Source organism: Nerophis ophidion, linkage group LG11 (genome assembly GCF_033978795.1).
Source record: "Nerophis ophidion isolate RoL-2023_Sa linkage group LG11, RoL_Noph_v1.0, whole genome shotgun sequence".
Lineage (NCBI taxonomy): Eukaryota > Metazoa > Chordata > Actinopteri > Syngnathiformes > Syngnathidae > Nerophis > Nerophis ophidion.
The window spans coordinates 13405736-13419613 of record NC_084621.1 but is presented as its reverse complement, the minus strand read 5'-3'; the positions used below and the strand labels follow the sequence as shown (position 1 = coordinate 13419613).

At 38.7% G+C, this 13878-nt stretch overlaps 1 protein-coding gene across 3 annotated transcripts in view; it reads right to left on the bottom strand.

The window, feature by feature from the left end:
* Positions 1–9755, bottom strand: part of thrap3a (thyroid hormone receptor associated protein 3a) — a 36096-nt gene extending 26341 nt beyond the window's left edge. For all 3 annotated transcript variants that reach the window (XM_061915115.1, XM_061915117.1, XM_061915118.1), the window contains exon 1: positions 9617–9755. The gene's annotated coding sequence lies outside the window, so the exon portion shown is untranslated. The remainder of the gene's footprint in view (positions 1–9616) is intronic.
* Between the last annotated feature and the right edge of the window lie 4123 nt (positions 9756–13878).

Sequence of the window (13878 nt, the reverse complement as noted above, 5' to 3'; positions counted from 1 at the left end):
AATACATATTGCATATCGTTTTCCTTTTTTTTTTTAAAAAGAGAAAATATATAATTAATTAATTTTTCAAACTGAGACTCACTGAGTTTGGCTCATTTTCTGTGAAGGACATATATCAGAATACACATTTAATGACCATACACCCCCTCCTATGCATTTCTATTACATATAAGAAGTCTGGGTCTAGTGGACCCGGGGTAATAGAAGTGTGTAATTGATATTTTGCATAATACACACACACACACACAGCAGGCCTAGACAGGAGGAGCCGGCGTTTGTGGGTCTGATGGACCCGTTGCATTTTGTGGCTTTGAATCAATCAATGTCAATCGATCGATGTTTATTGATATAGCCCTAAATCACAAGTGTCTCGGTTCAGAGCCCACATCATAATGCCTCACAATCAAACACTTTTATGTTAGGGATGTAACGGTACGTGTATTTGTATTGAACCGTTTCGGTACGGTCCGGAGGTGTACCGAACGAGTACACATGCTAGCAGCGACCGGACTAGGACAACATGTAAAAGCCAGACCTGGAAGACCCTCCTGCCTCGTTAAGATTTCCCGTTTGGGAACACTTTGGCTGCGCGATACAACAATGGAGGACGGCGGTTTGCCAACATTGTTCAGCAGCTGCTTCTGACAACACGTCAAACATGTGTTGCACCTTTCCTGCTTCCGGCTCGAGGAGCGCAGGGGAGACACTCCTCCATGGCTGATGTATTCTCGGGGGCAACACCCTTCTTTCTACCCGGGTCTCCACAGCTCCGGACTCCAGGGTAAATGAAGAATCCGGTGATTAGTTGCAAATCGTGGCTTTATTGAGGTCTTGCACACAGCCAATCCAACAAAACACTAGCCAACTCCCCGCACTCACCTACCGCTCCCTCACCTCGCTCGCCCACACACTCACTTCACATGCTGTCACATATTAAAGGGCCACACACACACATACACTACTCTCATAACACATGCTAACCCATTTGAAGCGTCACCACCGCATTTAAGCAGCCTCTCCTCGGTCGAGTCATGCAGGGCTAAAGCAATAACAAATGTTTTTATAACAGCAGATTTATGTCCAAGTTGCATTATAAACTACATTTTGACCCACTTCTATGGTGGAAGAACAATGAGCCCATATATCTTACTGCCAAGTTAGCCAACCTGGGGGGAAAAGAAAAGTTAATCTGAGACTGAGTTGACTTGAAACTGTTTAATGTTGCACTTTTAATATGTAGAAGAAACGTTTTGTCAATTTTATTTCATCTGAGCAACAACTTGAGGCAGTTTAATGTTAACATGGACCCTGACTTAAACAAGTTGAAAAACTTATTGGGGTGTTACCATTTAGTGGTCCATTGTAGCGAATATGTACTGTGCAATCTACTAATAAAAGTCTCAATCAATCAATCGAAAAAAGCACTTTATTTGTTGAAAGGTTTTGTCAAGAAATCATTCTGAGCCTTATCTTATTTAGTTTTTAATTTATATATGTTGACCACATTAACCCTGGCAAAGGACCCTGTGTGAATATGTATGTTATGCCATTGGTTACAAATTAGGTAAATTAATAACCCCAAAAATTATATTTTGTTGTTTTCTTACTGTACCGAAAATGAACCGAACCATGACCTAAACCGAGGTACGTACCGAACCTAATTTTAGTGTACCGTTACACCCCTATAAAATACTGAACAGATGTTTACCTTATCCATCCATCTGTTCAGTATTTTACCATAAAAGTGTTTGACTGTGAGGCATTAAAAGCCACAAAATGCAAGGGGTCCATCAGACCCACAAACACTGGCTGAGTAACAACAATATGAACTTTACACAAGAATTAAACATACAGTACAGACCAAAAGTTTGGACACGCCTTCTCATATAATGCGTTTTTCTTTTTTTTTTGACTATTTGAGTTAAAGTACCAATGATTGTCCCACACACACACACAAGGTTTTTATGAGATTATCCTCTGCATTTGGCGCCAGCGCCCCCCGCGACCCCGAAAGGGAATGGGCGGTAGAAAATGGATGGACGGATTTGATCAAGGGGGTGAGGGGAGCAGTGAGCAGCAGCGGTGATTTAACCCCCAATTCCAAGCCTTGTGGCTGAGTGCCTAGCAGGGAGGTAATGGCTTCCATTTTTATAGTCTTTGGTCTGACTCGGGCCGGGGTTTGAACTCACGACTTACCGATCTCAGGGCGGACACTCTAACCCAGGCCTGGACAATTATTTTGGGGCCCTAATTTACGGAACAAAATGTGTCTGGGGGCCGGTATATCTGACTTTTAGGAACACCAGCACCCATCAGGAGCAAGGGTGAGGTGTCTTGCTCAGGACACAACGGACGTGATGGTGGGGATTGAACCAGGGACCCTATTTTAACCAATATCATCATATGTACCAATATTATCATATTTACAATTGTTATCACAGTATTATTGAATGTGCTCAAAGACTACTTATACATATACTTAATTGTTTTAACAATGTGTTATTAAAAAATAGACACACAAATACTTTTTTGGCAGAATAAACAATAAATACCGACATATTATTTTCATTTTAGTCTTAGATATGTTCATCATCTAAAATTTAATTGGTTAAAATTGTATTTTTTTCCTAATTGTAAAGAAAAAATGAGTGTAAGGGAGCTTCACCTCCAGTTTGTGATGTCACGTATGTCCACTTTCTGTTTTCATCATTCCGTTTAGTATACAGTACAGGCCTAAATTTTAGACACACCTTCTCATGCAATGTGTTTTCTTTATTTCCATGACTATTTACATTGTAGATTGTCACTGAAGGCATCAAAACTATGAATGAACACGTGAAATAACTTTTTCTAGTTTCTTCGAAATAGCCACGCTCTGATTACTGCTTTGCACACTCTTGGCATTCTCTCCATGAGCTTCAATATGTAGTCACCTTTCTAACAGTCTTGAAGAAGCTCCCAGAGGTGTCTAGCATTCGTTGGTTCCTTTGCCTAATAAGAGCTAAGGGTGGCTATTTTGAAGAAACGAGAATATAAAACATGTTTTCAGTTATTTCACCTTTTTTTGATGCCTTCAGTGACAATCTACAATGTAAATAGTCATGGAAATAAAGAAAACACATTGAATAAGAAGGTGTGTCCAAACTCTTGGCCTGTACTGTACAGTTTATTCCTCACTTTGCGCTAAAAGAGCACAGCTTGTAGGTTCAATGTGCACAATTCAATATCAGCATTCAATGTATTTTTTTATAAGTTTACATTGGGCTAATGTTTTGAATTGGGAAATGTGTTCATTTCTCCTGTATGATGGCCTTTCAGCTATCTAACTGGCTAGCGGCAACTTGCTTTACAGTGAATGAGCAGTGTCGACAGTCTGAGTTTATTAAAGTGTGTTTATTAGTCACGGTATTATGATCATTTTAATTCAAAACAGTAATACTAACTAGCACTCTTTGGATATGCTTGTTGATGACCCTCCGCTTCATGATTCAATGTCAGATATACCTATTGAGCAGGTTAAAGAAACAAAACTGCTTGGTGTTCTATTAGACAGTCAACTGTCATGGTCTGATCATATTGATGGTATTTTGATGAAAATGGGAAGAGGTTGAATAAGCGGTAGAAAATGGATAGATGGGTTTAGCCATGGTCAGGAAGTGCTCCACCTACCGTATTTTTCGGACTATAAGTCGCAGTTTTTTTCATAGTTTGCGACTTATACTCAAGAGCGACTTATGTGTGAAATTATGAACACATTACCGTAAAATATCAAATAATATTATATAGCTCATTCACGTAAGAGACTAGACGTATAAGACTTCATGGGATTTATGGATTAGGAGTGACAGATAGTTTGGTAAAGGTATAGCATGTTCTATATGTTATAGTTATTTGAATGACTCTTACCATAATATGTTAGGTTAACATAGCAGTTGCTTATTTATGCCTCATATAACCTATACCTATTCAGCTTGTTCTTCACTATTCTTTATTTATTTTAAATTGCCTTTCAAATGTCTATTTTTGGGGTTGGGTTTTATCATATAAATTTCCCCCAAAATGCGACTTATACTCCGGTGCGACTTATATATGTTTTTTTCCTTCTTTATTTTCCGGCAGGTGCGACTTATACTCCGAAAAATACGATACTTGACGTCCTCATCGATGGGTCAAGTCATACAGTCCTTGGTTTTCTGTCATCTTCATTACCGTCCTATAGTATGGTCCGCTACGACTAAGTCTGTACTGAACTAACTGCAACTTGTTCAGAACAGAGCGGCTAGACTGGTACTAAAATGTTCTTTTCGCACTAATATTTCATTTAAGCATCCATGCCTGTCCTGATTGTCTGTTGAACAAAATATGGATTCTAGTCTCCTTATGTTCTTTAGAACGATCATGTTAGATAAATAACCAGATTACTTTTACAAACAGTTTTTAAAATCAACTAACACATATGCATGACACTAGGAATAACAGTAATGGCTAATTGGCACTTCCTGCTCCCAGGACCAATCTCGTCCAACATACAGTCAGGTATAGATGTATATCATTCTGGAATCGGTTGCCATCTCACATTAATCTCCATCCATCCATCCATTTTGTACCGTTTATTCCCTTCAAGGTCGCGGGGGGGTGCTTGAGCCTATCTCAGCTACAATCACAAAGTAAATCGTTATTCATGACAGCTTTGAAGATAAACCTATGGCAGCTGCCCACATGATGTGAATTTTTAATACGGGGTTTAACCAGCTTTTTTATCTTATGTTGTATTTTTGTTTGGTAATGCATGCATTCTTTGTATGCTCCTATTTGCCAAGACTAGCAGTCGTCTTGGCGTCAGCTAATGGGGATCCATTCAATAAACAAACTAACCATCAGGCCTTTTACCACAGTTAATCACTCTACCATTTATTATTACCCCCTAGCTGTGTAAATTGAGTGTATATCGACACAATTGCTGACGATAAAACTTGCAAAAACGGCTGAAAACAGTAACATCCATGCCAGGTCAGTACTTGGCCATGTCACTTTGCACAAAAATATACACTCTTTTGAATAGACTCTGCTAAGTAGTGCAACTCCATTGGACCCATGAACGATGTGTTGTGATGAGTAAAATTGTGATATTCTGGACAAGCTTATTGTTACGCTATTTTTGTTCTGCTTTTGACTTCTAGGCTAGGGATGTCCCGATCCGATATTGATATCGGAAATCGGTCCGATATTAGCCAAAAAAGTGAATATCGGATTTTATCGGACTGAATCTAAAAACTCCTATATAAGCGCTCCGATATAAGATGTCCTTTTGCCGCTGCAGCACTTCTATAATAGGTGACTGGTTTGATCACACTCCAACATAGTAGGTGGCGGCAATGCCCCTTAATTAACGTTGGTGGCGGCCGCGGAAGAAGAGCGTCTCTGATCCAGCATGCACAGCCCACGTGATCACAACAACGACAACGCGTGTGCTCAGCAAAGTGTAGTGATGTCGGCTGTGTGGAAGTATTTTAACTCACAGCATGCCGAAATTCTTATCTTCTTAAAAAAAAATCTCCACATCATGCTCGCACTGCAGAAAGTGGAGAAGGAGGAGGAGGAGTAGTAAGGGTAGTCAGCACTGATTGATTATTATTTGTTTTATGCTCTTGTTATTAGAGTGATATGTTTATTGTGTTTACACTATTCTTCAGTGAAGACTAAGAGTAATTACTACATTGTTTTGGGCATAGTCAGTCAGTGAAACTGGAGCTGTGAACTCTTAATTTAGAGCAGTTGGACAGTGGACAATATTGTGTTGTTTTTGTGGTTTTTGTCCCTGCCCACAGTTGTTTCCAACATATGCTGACAGTAAAAAAATAACTGAAGTGAACTTGAATTGTTTGCACTTTAAAACTTTTTTTTTTTTTGATTTATTTAGGTTATTTTTCAGGGTCTTCTAATTTATTTTTAATTTATTCTTTTCAATTGTATAATTATGTTGGTATTAGTGGTTATTTTGCACTTTAAATATAACATTTTGTTTTTATTGGATTTGTTGAGGTAATACTCTTATGTTGAAGGTTAAAATTAATGTAACCAATTGGTTAATAATAAATGGGTCAGTTTTTCCTATACCTACTCTTGCTGACTATTGTTTTCTGTTTTAACACTACAACATCAGTAACAGTAACATCACTTTATCAAGCCTTTTCTAACATTCTACAAAACAAAATAAGGAATAAATATATGTATGATTCGTGCCTATATCGTATCGTATTGATATCGGTATCGGCAAATACTCAAGGCTACAATATCGGTATCGTATCGGAAGTGAAAAAGTTGTATCGGGACATCCCTATTCTAGGCATATGCTTGTCTTGTCTTGGAACTTCAATCAGACCAATTTTCACAAAGGCCGTATACAGAAAGCTTGAAAGATGCAGGCGGCCACTCTGAGACATTCTGGGCATTAAAGATGCTAAAACTAAGCCATTGCCGCTCTGACATCATGGAGGGTACAACAATCCCAGCCATCCATCCATTTTCTACCGCTTGTCCTCTCTGGGTTGCGGAAGGGTTGTTTGGATTGGGTCATATACGTAAATGATGTGGTTGTGATGACAAGAATATACACATCATGGACACTGACCTGAGTTTCTTACATTCTCCACAAGATGGTGACAATGTCAATCTGTCTAGCCATGCTAAGGTTCGGCTGCTTCACTAAGTTCATTATATTGTTGTTCTTGGTGATTTCTTTCTTCAATTCAATGAACATCTTCCGCTTCTTCTCAGCACTATCTTTCACATTCATTTTTCTTTGTTCCAATGGCCTTGAAACACTTAAGTTTTGTGCTACGGTTATGTCAATCTCTAGCTATAAACTATTGCTAGCAGGTAAGACCGGTTGTTTTAGTCTGATTTTCCAGGGTTCACTGTGACATCCGCTACGCTAGCTAGGCTCGTAATAATTAGCAACAACAATGTTGTCATTGTCAACAACAAAAGCATAACAATTAGTCGAGAGATTGCTCTTATCCCGAAAAACTTGTTCGCTTGGACACTTGTAACCCGTGGTATGTCTGTTTATGTTTAGCTATTAGAACAAAACATTGAAATGTTTAGCTTTCTGTCAGGCCTTGAATTTGAACTTTTTTAAGGTCAAGGCAAGTGTTGCCTTAAAGGAGGGTTCATATTTTAGGGCACCATGGCTAATTGGAAGGGCATGAGGGCAAACATTATTTTTCTTTCGAGGCAGGGGCTCCAAAGCATGTGTGTGTGTGTATGTATGTGTGTGTGTGTTTGTATATGTATATATATATATATATATATGTATGTATATATATGTGTATATATATATATATATATATATATATATATATATATATATATATGTATGTATATATATGTATATATATATGTATATATATATATATATTATATATATATGCATGGTACAGTAGTGAACAGTGAATAGACCAAATATGTGAATAGAGACACATCTACAAACCCCGTTCCAATATGAGTTGGGAAATTGTGTTAGATGTAAATATAAACGGAATACAATGATTTGCAAATCATTTTCAACCCATATTCAGTGGAATATGCTACAAAGACAACATATTTGATGTTCAAACTGATAAATATATTTTTTTTGCAAATAATAATTAACTTTAGAATTTGATGCCAGCAACACATGACGAAGAAGTTGGGAAAGGTGGCAATAAATACTGATAAAGTTGAGGAATGCTCATCAAACACTTATTTGCAACATCCCACAGGGGTGCAGGTTAATTGTGAACAGGTGGGTGCCATGATTGGGTATAAAAACAGCTTCCCAAAAAATGCTCAGTCTTTTACAAGAAAGGATGGGGCGAGGTACACCCCTTTGTCCACAACTGCGTGAGCAAATAGTCAAACAGTTTAAGAACAACGTTTCTCAAAGTCCAATTGCAAGAAATTTAGGGATTTCAACATCTACGCTCCATAATATCATCAAAAGGTTCAGAGAATCTGGAGAAATCACTCCACGTAAGCGGCATGGTCGGAAACCAACATTGAATGACCGTGACCTTCCATCCCTCAGACGGCACTGTATCAAAAACCGACATCAATATCTAAAGGATATCACCACATTGGCTCAGGAACACTTCAGAAAACCACTGTCAGTAACTACAGTTTGTCGCTACATCTGTAACTGCAAGTTAAAGCTCTTAATATGCAAAGACAAAGCCATTTATCAACAACATTCAGAAACGCTGCTGGCTTCTCTGGGCCCGAGATCATCTAAGATGGACTGATGCAAAGTGGAAAAGTGGTCTGACAAGTCCACATTTCAAATTGATTTTGGAAATATTCGACAGCGTGTCATCCGGACCAAAGGGGCAGCAAACCATGCAGACTGTTATTGACGCAAAGTTGAAAAGCCAGCATCTGTGATGGTATGAGGGTGCATTAGTGCCCAAGGCATGGGTCACTTACACATCTGTGAAGGCACCATTAATGCTGAAAGGTACATACAGGTTTTGGAACAACATATGCTGCCATCTAAGCGCCATCGTTTTCATGGACGCCCCTGCTTATTTCAGCAAGACAATGCCAAGCCACATTTAGCATGTGTTACAACAGCGTGGTTTTGTAGTAAAAGACTGCGGGTACTTTCCTGGCCCGCCTGCAGTCTAGGCCTGTCTCCCATGGAAAATGTGTGGTGCATTATGAAGCGTGAAATACGACAGCGGAGACCCCGGACTGTTGAACGACTGAAGCTCTACATAAAACAAGAATGGGAAAGAATTCCACTTTCAAAGCTTCAACAATTAGTTTCCTCAGTTCCCAAACGTTTATTGAGTGTTGTTAAAAGAAAAGGTGATGTAACACAGTGGTGAACATGCCCTTTCCCAACTACTTTGGCACGTGTTGCAGCCATGAAATTCTAAGTTAATTATTATTTGCAAAAAAAAATAAAGTTTATGAGTTTGAACATCAAATATGTTGTCTTTGTAGCATATTCAACTGAATATGGGTTGAAAAGGATTTGCAAATCATTGTATTCCGTTTACATTTACATTGAACACAATTTCCCAACTTATATGGAAACGGGGTTTGTATATATGTGTGGTACAGTAGTGGACAGTGAATAGACCACAGGACTGCCAACATATGTGCATAGAGACACATTTCTTCATGCGTGGTACAGTAGTGAACAGCTGGGGTTGATCAGAGATGATCCCCCTTCCCAACAGGACATACTTTTTATATCCCAGGACTCCTTAAATACTTAGTCCCGTTAAACCAGATGCAAAGACATGTCTTGCCAGTATATTTGGCAATGTGCTCATATGTCTGCTGTGGGTGGAGTGGGCGAGTCTCACAACGCGATAGACAGAGAACAACTTTCCTCTTCTGAGGAAGAAAAAAAATAAGGCACCTTGTAAATCCTCAAGTGAGCATCCATTGTGTTGAAGTACACTCCACATCCTCACTTCTCCTAAACACAACACTTTAGAAATAAAAATGCAGCACGGCGGCTATATTGCCACAAATGATGCGACTATAATTAGATTACCCGCACATTTTTCTCCAAATCACCCCAGAGCAATAAAAAGTGTTCTTACAGAGAAGATCCAGAACTTACCAGTCAGCGTCTTAAGTCTAAGGTGGTCCTGTCACATTGGTCCACCAAAGATCCTCAATAGTTGAAATGCTCTGCTTGTCTGCATCAACGCCTGTCTGACTTTTGGCAGCACGTGTGTGTGTGTGTGTGTGTGCGTGTGTGTGTGCACAGCAGCAAGGCGGGAAGGAGGTGCGGCCTAGGCGGGCCGCCTTCTTTTTTTTTTTTTTTTGTCCTGTCCAGCTTCTCAGGCAAATCATATAGTTGATGTAGATGCCAATATTGATTGACTTCACAAAAGACAAGTGTAGGATACTTCTCTTGTTGCCTTATTTGTATTTGACTTTATGAAATGTATTTATATTATCATTTTGTGCAGCCGGTCCGGAGCAGGAGGGGATAGAAAGAGGGGGGAAAAAAAGGAAGACAGAGGGGGGACAAGAGGGGGATAAGACAGAGACAAAAACCACAACAGCAGAGACAACAATAACAACAATAGAGCAACATCAGCAAATAGGATATTATGTACAAACAGGATGGTAAAAGTTACAGCAAAGAAGCAGTTAGCAAAATAAAAAAATAATACAGAAATGACAATGAGCATTATTACACTACAAATGGATCAATAGAAATAGCACTATTGAGCATGAATAATACCAATAATTTACCTCTGTTATCAACAATCAAATGCAACAATCCATATACGTAACAATAACTACAGATACAGAAGAAAGCAGACGAATGGAGGGGAAGAAAGAGAAGCAACCTATATTAACCTTGTAGATTGTTATAGTAACAATAGGTCAAGCTTTGTCAGTGTGCCATGTGTTATCCAGTTATTGTTAGTAACGTTCTTACCCTAGGGTAAGAACGTTAATTTATGTTTGATGAAACGTGATTATGTGCATGAGTGTATGTATGTATATGTATTTGTATATGTACTTGTATAAGTATGTAATTTTGTACAGTTAATGTATATGTGCAGTATGTAGTATATATGTATGTATGTTTGTACAGTGAATGTATATGTGCAGTATGTGTATGTACATGTACAGTATGTGTATATGTATGTACAGTGAATGTATATGTATGTGTATATGTATGTTTGTACAGTGAATGTATATGTACATAGATAGATAGATAGATAGTACTTTATTGATTCCTTCAGGAGAGTTCCTTCAGGAAAATTAAAATTCCAGCAGCAGTGTACAGAGTTGAGATCAATTTAAATTAAAGTAAAAAGTAAATAATGGGGGTTTAAGTGGAAACAAAATAGAGAAATATTACAATAAGAATAAAAAATAAAGAGCAACAATGGGAATGAAAATATAACAGTAAAATAAGAATATAACAAGACAAAGTAGGCAGTAGTGAGCATGTTATGAAAAAACTAGGACTGGGCAACGATTAAAAATTTTAATCGAAGTTAATCGCACTATTTCTCTGATTAATCGTGATTAACTGCATTGTATACGCAAAGCCCAATAATGAATTCAAAAGTAGTGTGTAGTGCACCTTTATTGGAATATTCTCCCCCATGAACAAAAGCGCCAAAACATTTGTTGTGCAAACACAATTTAAATCAGTCCTTGTTAAACAGTCGCAGTTAAATAGCATATTTTATGAAAATCAACTCAAAAAATGCAAATACAAACATTTAAGCTTATTGCCACTGCCAGGGTATTTAAGTTATCCTGTTTGTTATGGAAAATAAATATAATCTACATACAAATCTCTGAGCCACAATCATAACATCTGAACAGGCAATTTCTGAGGTAACAGCAGAAAAAAAATTTTTTATCAGGGATCTTATGTTTAAAAAACCTATATTATAGGTAGTGGGCTGTATTAGGGAATTTTTGATCAAATTATCCGTAGTAGCAATATTAATAATGTTGTGTTTATTCTGCGTAGTGCACTTAAAATAATTATGACCATGTCTAGGAATTGATATGATGGGAATTTTCCGATTGTTTGCTTGGTGCTTTGATAAACTGAACGCATATACATGGTACTATATTGTGATGTTATGAGCCAGGGATTAAAAGAACTACCCTACCCAGCATGCAACAGGAGTGACGAGCATGCGCGGTAGCCCGGTATAGGTTGTGTCGCCATGACGGCATCTTGTATGTTGTGATATGCACGCTCTGAAAGCAAACGTTAAGAACTCAGCCAACACTCCTCGTCTGCATTATTCATAAATAGACAGACAACACATATACTCCGCTGCTTCACAGGCCGCTGGATGTAGCCGGCAAAGTATTCCCATGCTAGCTAGCCGGTCTAGCAAGCACGCGTCATTCAGTCCAAAACGGCCCGATCTATCCACATTCAGAATTGTCTGGCGGTCGTAAGTGATCCCGGAGTGACCACGCTGTAAGCCAGCCATGACATTTGTAGAATTGTCCGGTATTTTTGCCAAATGTTGCATCTTTACCAAGAGCCCCTCGACGCCATCTTGTTAAGAAAAGGCGTTAACGAAATAAAAGCATGTAAACAACATACGCAAATGTGCGATAAAATAATTGTCGGCGTTAATAGATTGATGAGTTAACTCATATTTAACGCATTAATTTGCCCACCCCTAGAAAAAACGTATTGCACTGTTATTGTTTATACATGTATGTGTATATGTATGTTTGTACAGTGTGTGTATATGTACATGTATGTTTGTACAGTGAATGAGTGTGTGGCTGTACAAACTTTGAGTATGTAGGTATGTACTGTATTTGTGTATGTATGTGGGCAAGCCGCCTTTGCAGCACTGCAACCTTTCTTTTGCGTCGTCTTAACGCCACTTAAAGTGCCTAAAACCTGTTTAACTTCCTAATAATGTGTTCCTAATATTTGTTTATGACACAATGCCACACATTCCAATGTGATAATGTATGCAGTAATGTGTAAAACAATGCTTTCAGAATGTATAAATATCCTGTGTAACCGACCATAGCTGTGAAGTTCTCGAAATTTGAGCTGAATAACTTGACCTCTGAAATGAGTTTAACCCTTTACTGGCCTGGCTATGACTGCTATTTTAATGGTCTGTAGACCAGTGTTTTTCAGCCTTTTTGGAGCCAAGGCACATTTTTTGCGTTGAAAAAATGCAGAGGCACACCAGCAGCAGAAATCATTAACAAATGAACCTCGGTTGACAGTAAAAAGTCATTGTTGCAATTGTTGGATATGACTTTAAAGCATAACCAAGCATGCATGACTATAGCTCTTGTCTCAAAGTAGGTGTACTGTCACCACCTGTCACACCACACCCTGACTTATTTGCACTTTTGTTGTTTTCCTGTGTGTAGTGTTTTACGTCGTGTCTTGCGCTCCTACTTTGGTGGCTTTTTCTCTTTTTTTGGTATTTTCCTGTAGCAGTTTCATGTCTTAAGCGATATTTCTTTGTTTTAGCACTCAAGAATATTTTAGTTGTTTCTATCCTTCTTTGTGTGGACATTGTTGATTGGTATGTCATGTTCGGATGTACTTTGTGGACGCCATCTTTGCTCCACAGTAAGTCTTTGCTGTCGTCCAGCATTCTGTTTTGGTTTACTTTATAGCCGGTTCAGTTTTAGTTTTGTTCTGCATAGCCTTCCCTAAGCATCAATGCCTTTTCTTACGGGCACTCGCCTTTTGTTTATTTTTGGTTCAAGCATTAGATACCTTTTGACCTGCACACCGACATCTACAAAGCAATTAGCTACCGGCTGCCACCTACTGATATGGAAGAGTATTACACGGTTACACTGCCGAGCTCTAGTTAGCACCGACACTCAACAACAACACATATTTTCCAGACTATAATTACTGGTTTGCAAATTTTTTTTTAACCCAAATAGGTGAAATTAGATAATCCCCCCCCCGGCACACCAGACTGCATCTCACGGCACACCAGTGTGCCGCGGCACAGTGGTTGAAAAACACTGCTGTGTTATCTAATTGTCTGCATGAAATGTGTAGGATATATTATCATTATGTTATTAAGCTATAGTAGTATTCATACTATGGTTGTCTCGATACCAATAACTTGGTACTGTTACCAAATTGTCTGCGATGAGGTGGCGACTTGTTCATGGTGTACCCTGCCTTCCGCATGATTGTAGCTGAGATAGGCACCAGCACTATCTACTTTTTTCTTCCAAATGGCGCTGCTGTAGTGGCGGCTGTTGGCAGGATCTTTGTGCTCTTGTGTCATCCTTTTGTGTTTCCCTCTTGTTTTCATGTGTTATTATATTTTTTTGCCTTTTGGTCCGGGACCCTTTGGGACTGTGTGACAAGGGGTGGCA